This window comes from Aulonocara sp. 'chitande type north' Nkhata Bay, linkage group LG4 (genome assembly GCF_057382095.1).
Source record: "Aulonocara sp. 'chitande type north' Nkhata Bay isolate Kocher_YH1m ecotype deep benthic linkage group LG4, A_spYH_male_GT1.1, whole genome shotgun sequence".
NCBI lineage: Eukaryota > Metazoa > Chordata > Actinopteri > Cichliformes > Cichlidae > Aulonocara > Aulonocara sp. 'chitande type north' Nkhata Bay.
The window spans coordinates 19,577,387-19,591,074 of NC_141347.1; the positions used below are offsets into that span (position 1 = coordinate 19,577,387).

General features: G+C 38.4%; 1 protein-coding gene across 1 annotated transcript in view; it reads left to right on the forward strand.

The window, feature by feature from the left end:
• elfn2b (extracellular leucine-rich repeat and fibronectin type III domain containing 2b) overlaps positions 1 to 13,688 on the forward strand; it is an 85,989-nt gene that overhangs the window by 12,781 nt on the left and 59,520 nt on the right. Inside the window, exon 2 of the mRNA XM_086288943.1 lies at positions 11,655 to 11,825. The gene's annotated coding sequence lies outside the window, so the exon portion shown is untranslated. The remainder of the gene's footprint in view (positions 1 to 11,654; positions 11,826 to 13,688) is intronic.

Genomic DNA, 13,688 nt, shown 5'->3' on the forward strand with positions numbered 1-13,688 from the left:
GCGGTTAACACATTTTTATGTCAGGTGCTCTTTGGGCAGGTTTTCAGCAGTTTTGCTGTTGGTGGATTGTACACACTCCTTAAAAGTAGATTTGTGTTGAAATGTAGGTCATGTTAGGTGATCCTAATGCTGCAAAGTAATGTAATGAGTTGTGTGAAGAACTGATTCCTATATAAAGTAAATAGAGAAATGCACTTCTGCTTGGTTGCAACACTGCTCAATGTGTAATGAAAAATCTGATTATTCTATGCAGGTGCAAAAATGTGCTGACATTATACTACTAAGTTAGTTTAAAAATTAAAAAAAAAAAAAAAGGTTTTCTTTCTTCTTACATTTTGCTGTAAATTGATTCCACATGCTACTGCAACTATTTATTATCAATAAGAGTAACCTCTACTACTCAAAGATGAGTAATTGTATTGTGTATATGTTTAGGGGTTTTATTGTGAATAGCTTCGGACAGAAAGAGCACATGCATAGGACACATCTTGCATATTGTTGCAAAGCCTAATTGGAATTTAGAGAGATTCCAAGGGGTAGATCTAGTAGCCAATAAGGAGTATTGCTTTTTTCTGGCCCTCTTATGAGTTTTCTTAGTTTCCCAGAAAGGCAGCTATCAGGATTTGTCTAATGCTGAATATAGGTAGGAAATTCATGGGTAGCAGACTTGAGGCATTGGTGTAGCAGACTGGCAGGTGGTTGGCCTGGAGGAGGAATTGGAAAAAGCAGCAGGATAGCAGGCTAGAGGCTAGCTCAGGAAAAGGCCTAGGAAAAGGGTGAAGGCTAGTCAGGTGGATAAGTTTATTCATTCTTCCACCTTAGACAGGTTTAATGAGTGCTTTTTAAAAAAATATATAAATTGATTTATTTTTACAATAATTATAATTATGACCTCAGTATATCACAGATCAACACTCCTAATGCTTTACAGACAAACTATATGTGTACTGTATATATATATACAGTACACATATACATATAAGCTGCTGATAGACATGGATGACATACAGCATATTAGAGTTCCCAAGATTCTCAGAAGGGGAAATAAAACACTCATGCAAAATATCCAACACATCTCTATAGGTACGAAAAGTACTGAGTGTGTAATTGGCATGCAAAGAATGAAGTAGTGTGTTTTCTGATATCAAGGCTTTATTCAATCTTTTGACACAGTATGTCACTCGTTGTCATCCTTTCATCACTCTGTCTCTCCTTTCCTCTCATTTTTCTCCCCTGCCTTTAGCTCTGCAGTCAGAGGCCTCTTTGGCAGATTTTGCCCAGAAGTACTAAGGACACATGTGCCTTGAAGGAAAGACAGACAAACACGCAGATGGGTGGGACGTGAGGATAGACAGTGTTTGTTTGAAGCTTAGTTTCAGTCTTTTCTCATTCTCAGTCAGTCCCATTCGTGGTGTAGTCTAGGAAGACGTGGGAACAGTATTCATTTACTGGGCTTTTGTAGTTATGATTAAATTAAATGTTCTTTGATAATTCTGTTCTTACAGCAAAAATACTATGTGGTACTCATGCATGTTTTATTTCTCTTTTTTCTTTTTCCCCCATTTACTTTGCATTAAAACGTTGTATGTACACTGTGGGATAATTAATCTTGAAACAAGAAGGCTAAAAGTTATGCCTGACTTTCACATCATTATCTAACCATTTGTGACACATTTACCAGATGTGGCCTCCTTCACACCTTCAGCTCAGTTAGCTCACCTGCTTCCCCCAAGTTTATGACCTTTGTTGGGAGTCATTCGATGCTGAACCCAGTCTTTGTTTACAGCCTCAATTTCTTGCCTTGCAGGGTGCTTATTATCATCAAACAGCAAACGACCTAAATACTGGCAAAGTGAAGATTTTGATACTTTTAGGTCAAATAGTTGTTTTCATATTCAGCTTCCACTTCATTAGGTACACCTGTCCAACGGCTCATTAGTATAAATATGTAATCAGCCAATGACACAACAGCAGCTTAGGGTAGTGGCATGTAGACACAATCAAGATGACCTATTGAAGTTCAAACTGAGCTGGGATTTTCCCACAAAACCAGAGAATGTCAAAAAAAGAAATACTATGCTGTGAGCAGCAGTTCTTTTGCCAGAAAATGCCTGGTTGCTGCAAAAGGTCAGAGTAGAATGGCCAGACTGCTTCAAGCTGATAGGAAGGGAAAAATAATTCAAATAACCACTTATCACAACCAAGGCATGCGGAAGAGCACCTCTGAAAGCACAATGATCCTTGAAGCACATGCAGCAGCAGCAGAAGACCACATACCTCTCTCATACTGTATTTATTCTGTATAAAAATATTGTATTCTCATTTATCTGCTCGGTGGCTGTGTTACACATTTAAATGCAGCAAAGTACTTGGATGAATTTCAAGCATAATTAGACATTCTTTTATTGCTTGCAACCACCAAAAAATTACATAGATCATAATCTGGCATATCTCACATCATCAAGACACTGTGTCAAGTTAATTAAGACATGTCTTTATGCTAAGATGGTGATAGAGAGGTCGACACTTTTGTCTGAATTTAGACAAACCAAAGTATTGTAACAGCAACATTTACAGAAATAACTCACTGTAACGGCTGACTCATAAGATTAATGAAACCTTGTCAAAGACAAAGACAGCATTAAATCCTTTGTAGAGTTCATGGATGAAACTTTATGTGAAGTCTTCGGAGCAGCTATGGTTGGTTAACACTTTACAGTTTCTTTATGCTCACGTAACAGTGACGAGCAAGTTAGACCCCAAAAATTAATTAACAAAGGATTCAAATCTATTTTAATTCAACATATTTTAAATAAAGAAGAGCAATTGAAGAGCAGACTTACAGCATAAATTCACATCAAATGTAACTGACTAATTCACTCGAAAGCTGTTTCACGGAGAGATGTGGGAAATTCTTTTGTTGTTTCTTAATTAATGAAGTGGTTAAAAGGTCTGGAGATGTCAATGGCAATTTTATTTTCATTGCAAGCAAACTCAATTGGAGATGAGTCAAAGGGTATAATTTGGAAGCAAGGAGCTCTTAATGCAAGTGAAACATACTCAGACTGCAACACAATATAAACCATCATAGAGAGAACATTGGGAACATTAAATGTGGCCAGTTCTTACATTCTGAGAAAGAAAGCACTGGTGATCTCAGGAACACAAAAGGCCTGAGTGTTCAGTGAAGAAACAGTCATAGATAATTGCAGGGTCCTTCCTGTGCACCCCAGCTGTGAAACTATATTCTTTCAACAGATGATGCAAAGATGAACCAAAATGTGGGTGTGCAGATATATGTAACATAACGGTAAGATCTGAGAAAAAAAGTGCATGGCATGCTCGGTTTCCAGTGACACTGGGCCTCTGGTATTTATAAATGATTTGAAAAGAAAAAAACTAGAACTAGGATAAATTCTACAATTTGTATGGATTCTTTCTCCTCAGGTTTAACCAATTACAGTAGATATATTTGATAGAGCTTCTCAGTATAATGCAGACAATGAGCAAAAGCATTCCATGAAAGCGCCTCAGGTGGAAATGGAAAATTCTGCATTGGATGAGTCTGACACCTGAGCTCATTCAAATGAGCGTGCAATTCAGTGGTGAAAACCAAACAAGAAACAATAAAATAAGAAATAAACAAGAAATAAATAGATAGATAAAATGATTTTCTTCTATTTCAACTTTAAAAAATAAAAACAAACCAAAAAACCAAAACACGAAAAAGTTGCTTTGACAACTGTAAGTGATTTAATTTGCCATCTCTTACACACAGAACAATTTCAAATGATCTTGACACAACAACACACCATATAATGTATTTATATTACACCGCACTTACCCAGAACAACCACACACCTTTGATCACTACTCTTCCCCCCCACCGTTCGCTACCGTTTGTGTCTCATTCTCCTAACCTCTTAACTTCTAAACTCCTTTTCCCCCCTCTTCTTATCCCCCGGCACCTCATTGGTCCTTTCCCATCATCATTGTTATACTCTTTGTCTACTTGCTGGTTAATTACTGTTAATGCAAAGAACTGAGTAACACATGGGCAAACACAGAGACATAGCCTCCCACAGATTCTGTAACCCATTTGTGTAACCCACCCATGGACCCATGAGAGGCAGTGGGAGCTATAAAAATGCTGACTGCACACAGCTATGAATATAGTTTAGTTTACATCTGTGCTTTGGACGGCTTCATTTCCAACCTTCTCAGTGTGTCAGCAGCTGCTTTTCTTTGATGTGATTATGGGTGGGAGACAAGAAGAGACACTGGTATGTAAGGAAAAGAGCCAACTCTGCAGTAATCTTAGCCAAATAGCTCCAATTCTCTTTCTGACCTTGTGTCTAGCTCGCTGAACTAGTATAAATGATATTTTTGACACAGTAATGTGTATTAAGTATTAGAGCTGGGCAATGAATTAATTAATTGTTTCATTTTTTTTGTTTTTAAAGTCATTAATACGCTGCATCCACCAAGCCACCCTGTACTTTATGTACTGTGCCTTTAAAACGCACTACCATGTTTATTGTCACATGACTATCCAATCCACATTGTGAAGGAAAACTCCAATCCTGAGGCGACTGTGCAACTCCAGCAGCTTGTAGCAAATAGAAACGCCGTGTCTGTTGTTTTGGCACATTTTTGGCTTTAGTACACACAACACAGACAAGAAAGCCGAAAACTGAACCAAAGGTAATACCACCAGTTGTTCACAACATTTGGAACGGGCTCAAATCACTAAAGAAAATATCCCAGATTTGGTGTGTAAGCATATTGACAGTACAAACCTGTTGAAGTAAATTAATAAATGAAAATACATCAAAATATATAACTGATGCTGAGAGACAAGTACATGCTTAGTTTACACTAACTCTATTACATCATTTGTTGTTCACATGAAAATAATGGATTTGGGTTAAATGTCTTTGCTTATTTTATAAGAATTTTGAACTTGAAGGCGTTAGACTTCGCCCATTCAATTATAATGGTTTAGTAACACTACCAATAGATAAACTCACTTTTACTACATTTATTGATAATTACATTTCTAATAAAAACTCCACTGTTGATCAATCACAGTACACACAGAGTTATTACCACAGGCCAAAGATGGAAAAGTCACCAGCATCACCACAAGGCCACATTTCACTGGCTGACTGAGCAGGTCGCACCACTGAGATGTGTCGCTGTGAACAGTGGTTCCCCGCTCACAGTGGTTCCCCGCTCACAGCTGAGGTGTTTCCTGGATGAAAACCAAGGGCAAGATAGTGCTATGTTTATTTGCAATTTATGCATCAAAACATGTGCAATAAACCTGATATGTTGGAAAACATTTTACAATCAGTGAAGTTCTAAACAGTGAAACCTGAAAAACATTGCATTAAGGCCAAACATATCCACTTTGGTCTCAGCTTTCCAAAGGAGCTCCAGAAGTTTTGGTTTGCTCAGATGCAACTTTGCAAACTTAATTTGTGCTGCCATGTTCTTTTTAAAGAAAACAGGCTTTCACCCGGCAACCCTTACAAACGAGCCATATTTCTTCAGTCCTTTTATAATTTTATAAAAGGACTTAAGTTGGTTGGTTTAATATGCTAACCAACTAACTAACTAACTAACTAAGATGTAGCTCTTGGATTTTAATTTAGTTTTTGCTGTTTCTTTGACCATGGCCTGACTTTGGAGCAAATTTTCGTGGACGTTTCAAAGACCGTATTGAATCTTTTCCATTTGTGATTATCCTTTCTTGCCCTAGAATGACAAACTTAAAATTATTTGAAAATTTGTTTATTGGTTCCAAGATTACAAGCAGCGTTTGCTTCTCTAAGACCACTGATGCCCTAAGTCTAAGTCCTTATGTCTTTCTTTCTTGGCATTGTGCTAAAACACAGCTCAGTGCTCCTGCTAAGCCTTCTGCTTTTATAGAGGTGCTCACAGTTGCTCATGATCAATTATTCAATCCATTTGATTAGCAGCGCCTGGTTGCCGCTCACGCTCTTAATTGCTATGGAAGCAGTAAGGGTACACAGCAAATTCAAAAGTGTTAAATGTTTTGGTGTTAATGGTCTTCTTGCAAAAGTAGAGTTAATTTTACTCTAAGCAGAGTCACATTCTTTTAATGTAACTCTGAGGTGTAAAATGATAGTAGTTAAAATCGAGTGTTAAAAATGAGTGTTTCTCTGTCAAATCTGGAGGTGTTACAATGGAAACATTAACTCTTGACCTCTTAACTCTGAACTCCTACAGGGGCTATGACACCAACAGAGTAAATTCACAGACTCCGCCCCCAGCACGGCTCCAATCGAAGCTGAAGTGAAGCCGTTTCAGAACATTTTGCTCTACATATTTGAGTTGTTTGCCATGCTTGGTAAGTCATTTTTTCAAAGATTGTTTCAATTATTATTATTATGAGCTTTTACTTCTGTGGCTCTTTGGAGTTGAGACAAAGCTGTGTGAAAGGCATTAGCCATGTTGCTCGGTGATAGCATAATATTCTGTTTTAGCTAGCTGAAAGGTATTGTTTGCGTGCAAATACCACAGCCTTGAAAAAAAAGCTTGCATGTGAATTTTCAGTCAAACTTTTGGTCAAATACACCTAAAACAATGTCTAGAATGTGAAATGTTGGTATAATGGTGCTACTTGAAGCCTGAAAACGATCGCCCATAAAAATAAAAATAAAAACACGAGCAAACAGCAGTAGCTGACGTCCTGACTGGGTTCTACGTTAGCATTTAGATCCCTCCAGAGTTTTGTGCACACGGTTTAGGTAAAAATTAAAAAGGTTGAGGTTTTACATTTAGTTCAGTATTACCTGTTGCCTGTGTCTTTGTCTTTTGGGAAAATACTTTACACAAGTAATGGCTCAAAGAGGATTCCTTTTTTTTTTTTTTTTACTGTGCTGCAATTGTTTACTGGATTATTTGTGCCATTAATTAGTGTCAACTAATTTTTATTCAATCTCCGCACAGGATATGCTTGTGAAGATGGAATATGGGGGAGAGCAGAAGTGCGTTGAAGTTCCACAAAGGGATGAATGAAGGACATGCATATTGTATTGAAGAAATAAGTGATGAGAATGCTGTTATTTGCATTTACCATGTCAGACCTTTTGATAAACAAAATTCTAATGAAAGTGAGAACATGTACACTGTTACGTCTTTCAGAAAATGTTTTGAAATTGTGGTGCACAGTTCAGAATAAATGTTTTTCAAAAACCATTGCATCTTTTTAGTAAATGTTTATTTCCAAAAGAAATTTCTAGAAGTTCAGAACAGTAAAATTCCCGCTTTTTAGAATGAATTAGAAGATAACTCTTACGTAGTTAAACTAAAATACTCTTTTGAGAGTTAATATATAAACTCTTAACACCAAGTGTTAAATTATCAACTCCAGACAGATTTGGTGTTTAACACTAAATCAGAGTTAACGTACCAACTCTCCAAAAAGAGTTAAATTAACACTCTCTGGTGTGGACCCATATAGACACTTCAACAGTGTTGAAATCAAATCCGACAGTGTTAATTTGGACATGCTGGATTTGCTGTGTAGATTTACTTGTTTACAGTATTGCATTGAGTCCTGTGGAAACTTTCTTTTTTCTGTAAGTGTCTTTACTTTACTTCATGCTTTGCTTTGTGGTTAACAGTTAAAGTTGTTACTGACTGCAACATGGAAGGCTGTTCAATGAAAGCACAACTGAAAAGTGTTATTCTCTGGGGGGGGGGGGGGGGGAAGAAACATTGTAAACATCTACCAATTTCTGCCTCTACAAACATAGAGACAAACTCAGAGTTTCAGGCATTTATGGCTATTAGTCTCTGACAACTTGGACAGTAACCTGAAAGTCTCACTAGAGGGCGTTTCACTAGAAAAAGTTGTCGTTCATAAAACAGAAGTGGTTTAGTACATATGGATAATATTTGACATGAAAGCAGAAATCTGGCGTGCCACTTGGAAAATGTTGTAATCTGTGTTTTAGTATTGCAAACAGAACATGACATTTCCAGTGTGTTTTTTGGGCCTTATTTTTTTAGCACATCAAATAAATAACACTTTTCATAGAAATGCTACTTAGTGACAGACAAATCAGAATCTGATAACGTGGGTCTATATACTGTTGCAGCATCTCAAAACATAATCTGTGAAACAGAAGGAGATCACTTACTTTCATAATATTTGTCACTCTTTTTGTGCTTACTTTAGTTTAGATAAATGAAGATAATGAAAAAATGATGAAGGAATTGAATTGACTCCATACTCTGCACACAAACAGAGTAACTAACAATAAAATACAACTAAGTTTAAAGGTTTGCATCACTGAGCTGCTTAATTAACATAGCTTTTTCTTTCCAGTCCAGCTCATTATCTTCTGTAAAGTCTTTGACACACCATAGTTTAGGAATTCCTTGTTAATTAAATAATGATAATTTCTGTCCTCAATCATTCCTGACTTGCTCTTCAGAAATTTGCACCAGTTGTTAAAGTCAAAATGTTGTCCGTGTGTTTATGTGTTTGTTGCTCTGTGACTGCACTCATGCCCCTTGCAAGTATATCATGTGCAGAGTGAGAGCTAATAGGATGTGTTGTCCTCAGCATGCATGCATTTTCATGAGGCATGAGCTCCTGCCTTATCTCATGCCCATCCCTACTTACTGTGCCCAGTAATGTTCATGTCTAATCTGGTGATATTTCTCCATTCAAGTTGAAACGGAGAAACAGGATCAGTCGAGTATTATTGCTAAAAATGAGATGCCCTGCTCTGCTCACTGTGGGGCAGCTAGCACAGACTCTCCCTAACTGATTTAGACTGTCTGTGTGGATGTCTGTGCTTGTGTTTGTCAGGGAAAGGGTGACAGTGCCGAAGGGAGAGAGAGAGAGAGTGAAGGAGAGAGAGATAAAGAAAGGCACAGAAGCAAAGAGAGAGGCCTCGGAGAGAGGAAAAGAAGTATGTCAGTTTCTCTGACAGTTATTTGCACAAATTGTTCATAGATAGGTGTTGTGTATTGATGACTGGAGGTATGTTGTGACAGGTGTCCTGCACTGTGATTGAAACAGAAGATAGGTAGCATCTCATTATATATATATAGTAATACTTACAGATGGAGCCATCTGCCACCTTGTAGCCATCAGCTATTATTGCCATCATTATTGTCACTCCAGTTGTCTGCCCTGGTGATGCTAATTAGAGTAAACCACAGCAGCTGAAATAGTAAGCAAAGGTCAATAGGAGAGAAAGAGGGAGAGGAAGACAAATAGTGAAAGAATGAGAGTGCGATAGAGCAGTGACATTTTCCTTTTGACTTTTTCCATAGCCTCATGATGGAAGGGTTTGTGTGCTTGAGTGATCCCAGGAGCTACTATTTTGTTCATGACATTTTGCCCCTGGGAAGATCTCCCAAGGCAAACTTATCATGAGTGAAGAGCCAGACTAAGACGGCAAGACTAGGGGACTAAGTTACCAGGGTTAACAGGGCTCACACCCTTGACTCATACCTGGGGTAGGGGCTTGAGAGCAGGCACTTGACGCCTAGGACTTAGCCGTGCTCAGCAGTGCATAGTCTTCCAATGGGCCCACCATATGTCATAGGGGTTTGAGCAATGTGAAATGAGCAACTGTCTGGCGTTCCAATCCTTGGATGTAAAAACTGGCTCCTGCTATATGGAATGCCACCTCTCTGGCTAGATATAGTCTGGCTCACTTCAACACATGGCTTATGTTCTGGAACAAGTCTCCTAGAAAGAGGCTGGACTCTACTGCAATCTGGGATTGCCCCTAGCTCTGTTTCTGTATGTTGGGGATTTCCCTGGACGATCAGAATTTTAATTTTTTTTTCCCATGTGCCTTTGGATTTGGGAACTGGTCCTGTATGTTGTTTGAGTCTATGCAACGAAATGAGCACCACACAGCCACACCTTCTTGCCATTGTCCTGCCAGGGGACATCTATATGCACTTGGACAATAACAGTGAAACCTGAGGGTTGTGGAACACTGGACCAGTTCTTTATCATCTCAAGGATATTTGAGGGAGTTTGGGAGTTTGCCCAAGTACATGTACAAGGGTAGCAGGTACACATCTCTGCTATGTGTAGATGTGATTCTGTTGGCTTCATTTTTCCACCTAGTGTGAATCAACTGGGATGAGAATTATCCTCTCCAAGTCTGAGGAAATGGTTTTCAGCTGGAAAATGGGGGCCCTACTGCTGCAAATTTAGGAGTTTATGCAACTTGTTCACAAGTAAGGGCAGAGTGAGAAGTGAAATTGAGAGATATGTTGTGGTGAATAGAAAGTGCAGCATAAAAGTGAAGATGTTTGTTTACTGGTCAGTCTGCATTCCTACCCTCACCTTGGACACCCACCTCAGGTTTGGGTAGTGACTAAAAGAATAAGATCGTGGATGAACTTTCTATAAATGGTGATGTGCTTTCGGCATATCATGATGGGAGGAGGCCCGGGGCAAACCCAGGACACACTGTCTTGGGCTACGTCCACACGTACACGGGTATTTTTGAAAACGGAGATTTTCCGTTTTCGTTTTAAAAATTAATCCCATCCACACGTAAAGGCAGAAATGAAGGAAAACGCTGCTAGGAACTTGCCAAAGCAACAGGTGGCGATATATATTCCTAACTGTGCAGAAATGTTGGCCAATCAGAAGTCTAGAAGCCTCGGTGGGAAAAAGTAAACAAAGCTGGGGCATAGAAGCAGAACTGAGTGGTATGTGTGGAGGGACAGTAACTGTGTGTTTATATGTAAGCATTTAAACACTGCAGAGAGTAGAATTAACAGTAACAGTATTGTAGAAATTCATTTCACCGAAACAATAACGTGGCGCACAGTGTGACGTCAAAAAATGCGCACACCTTTGAGGCTGCGTTTTCTGCGTTTTTCTCGTCCACACCTAAATGCAAAGATGGAGTTTTCAAAAATATCCACCCTGGCCGGAGTTTTTAAAAATCTCCGTTTTCAGTGACCAAAAACGCAGTTTACGTGTGGACGAAAGGTGCAAACGCATAGAAAAATCTGCGTTTTCAAAAATACCCGGGTACGTGTGGACGTAGCCTTGGTCTAGTGTGATCAGGTCGAGGGCGGTCTGCTGACATCACAAACCACACCCAGATACATGGTGGAAAATGGGTGGATGGATAGATGACCTTATTCTATCTGTCTCACTTGAGTTTCACATTAAGTCTAATCATCATAGTTGCCAACCCCTTTCTTTTAAAATGTATTTTAAAATCCATCAGTGCTGAGTGATCCAGTGTTTATGTATATTTTTCCAATCTTTCTTTTTAAGGATGGATATAGTTTACCAGAAGATATTTCTTTATAACGCCATTTCAATCTGTTTAATCCTGTGCAGTTTATTGCGATTCATATCAGCATTCATCTTTACTTAGCATAATGAATAAATTGTAATAAACATCATTAGTAAATTAATGAAGTAGTGACAGTGCACAATGAATTTAATGAAGTAACAGCAATGCACTCTGCTTTTAATTCACCTGTTAAGGAGCGTGATGTAAAAATGGCTATAAAAAGGTAAAGAATTTTGCAATAAGAGGTTTTTTTTATTGTAAAATGCTGTTAGAGATGATAGTCGTGTTTAACCCCAGTTTTTTTATTTGTATTTCTTTTGAATGCAGCTCCAGGTCAAGAGTCTTCACTAGAAAAATCCTGGCAGAACTGCTGAGGATCCGCAGAACGAAGAGCAAAGCGCGTAAGAAGATCTTCATAAATGCAAATCAAGAAGAGGAGCTTTCCATCTTTGTGTTGAAATAAACACTTAAAGAGTGGACAACACATACTGGAAACAGGTAGGTGATAAAAATCTATCTTAAGCATAGTGTGTTCAGGCAGAGAAAGACATCATAAAGATGACGTTGCTTTTCATTTTTCAAACCATTTGTCACATGTATATGAAAATATGCCTACATAGTGAATTACATACATGCTGCAATCTTAAGAAATAAAGCCAACCTGTCACAAGCTTCTGCCCAGTTGTGTGTTTCTGTGCGTGTGTGTGTGTTTGTGTGTGGCATACAACTTGGCATTAGGGCGAAAGCATTCTTTAGTGTCTTAACAAGCATATATTATGCCATCTTTTTCCACTTTTATTGCACTTATTTTACTGGCAACACTGTAATTAACATTGGCAGTGTTTCACTTACCACAGTTATTATATTCTGCATGTGCATACGTGAGTGTACTGTGTGTATGTACATGTCAGGCACAGATAAAGTCAAAGAAGTAATTGTTGTAATTATTTCTTTTCCGATCACCCCTTCCCGACTGTGTTAATGTTAGTGAAATTCCTGAGACTCTTGAGACAGATGTAATGCAGAGTAACGGCGCTCAGTTCAACCACCTTTCTATTCACGAAGTGACATATCCGCGCCATTTTATGGTGCTCATATGTCATTAAGTTAATTACTATTGTCAGGAAGAGACTCGGCGCTTCTGACAACAGTGCCGCAAAAAGAAAAGAAAAGAAAAGACAAAAGAAAACAGCAGTTATACATCATTGTTAAAAGATTTGAGTTTTTGTTTTTGGAAGCAAACCAAAGAAAATCAAATCAAACAATGTTTTCACATGTGTAATTATGAGAGGCGACAATTTCTGCTCAAAGTGTGCGCGTAGATGTCGCGTACCTTCTTCTAAGCTTCAAGTAGTTAAAAAGTGAGCTGAGTGTATGCTCCTGGAAATCAGCCAGAAATGCAGTGTTTGTTCTTTCAACCATTTCTGGAACAGCTTCAGTGTATGGTCACACTTTCTGGGCTTTTTTTGCCAAAATGTTATTTCTCATGAGCAACGGGGGATTAGAGGAGGGATGTGTTTCCTTATAACAAGATATATGTAAATACAGGCCGTTCAGTTCTGTTTTATTTGTGACTGTCTGATGCTAACAGACTGCATCCCACAAAGCATCTGTAAAATAAAGAATTGAAACCTGAGCATTTCAACACAATTAATGTCCTTCAGTTTGACTTTAGTCTTCCTCATAATGACTGCCAGATGTTTAGGATTGATCTTTCTTTTTTCTTCCTTTCTTCGCTGCTTAAAGTCCTTATAGCTTGGCAATGGCAGATGGATGAGCGTCTGAACCTCTTAGATCAGGTTTTAGTTTCGGCCATTACCAATGAATGCAGAGTAAAGTGCCTTGGATAGACCTACGACTAATCAGAGCTAAGTGATGGAATAATGTAGACTGACCATGGCGAGCAGAGATGTAGTTATTGGATGTTATCTTTCTCTTATTGCATAAACACTGATTGGCCATGCAGGAGCAAGGATGTGAGGAAATACACCTGAAACGTAGCTCTCTCTTTTAGAATTATGTGCTATGTGAAGTTTTGACTGTTGTTATTAGCTGCGATATGCTTACCTTATACAACAGTGATTTAAGACCTCAACTTTTATGTGAAACGAAAAGTGCTGTGTGATTTGTCCTGACTGTGATAGAGAAGGGGAGGTTTGTAGTTACAGTTGTGAACCTGCCAGTTCCCCTTAGAGCTACAGCCTCATCATATGTAGTGGGTTTAACATAAAAATGAGACTTTGGATCCATAAAACAACGGAAGATAAAATCAGATCATAACAATAATGTGTGTGTGGGCCACATACTGTAAGTATTAAATTATAAGACAGAGTAGGTTCTCTGTCTTTATTGGGTCTTTTT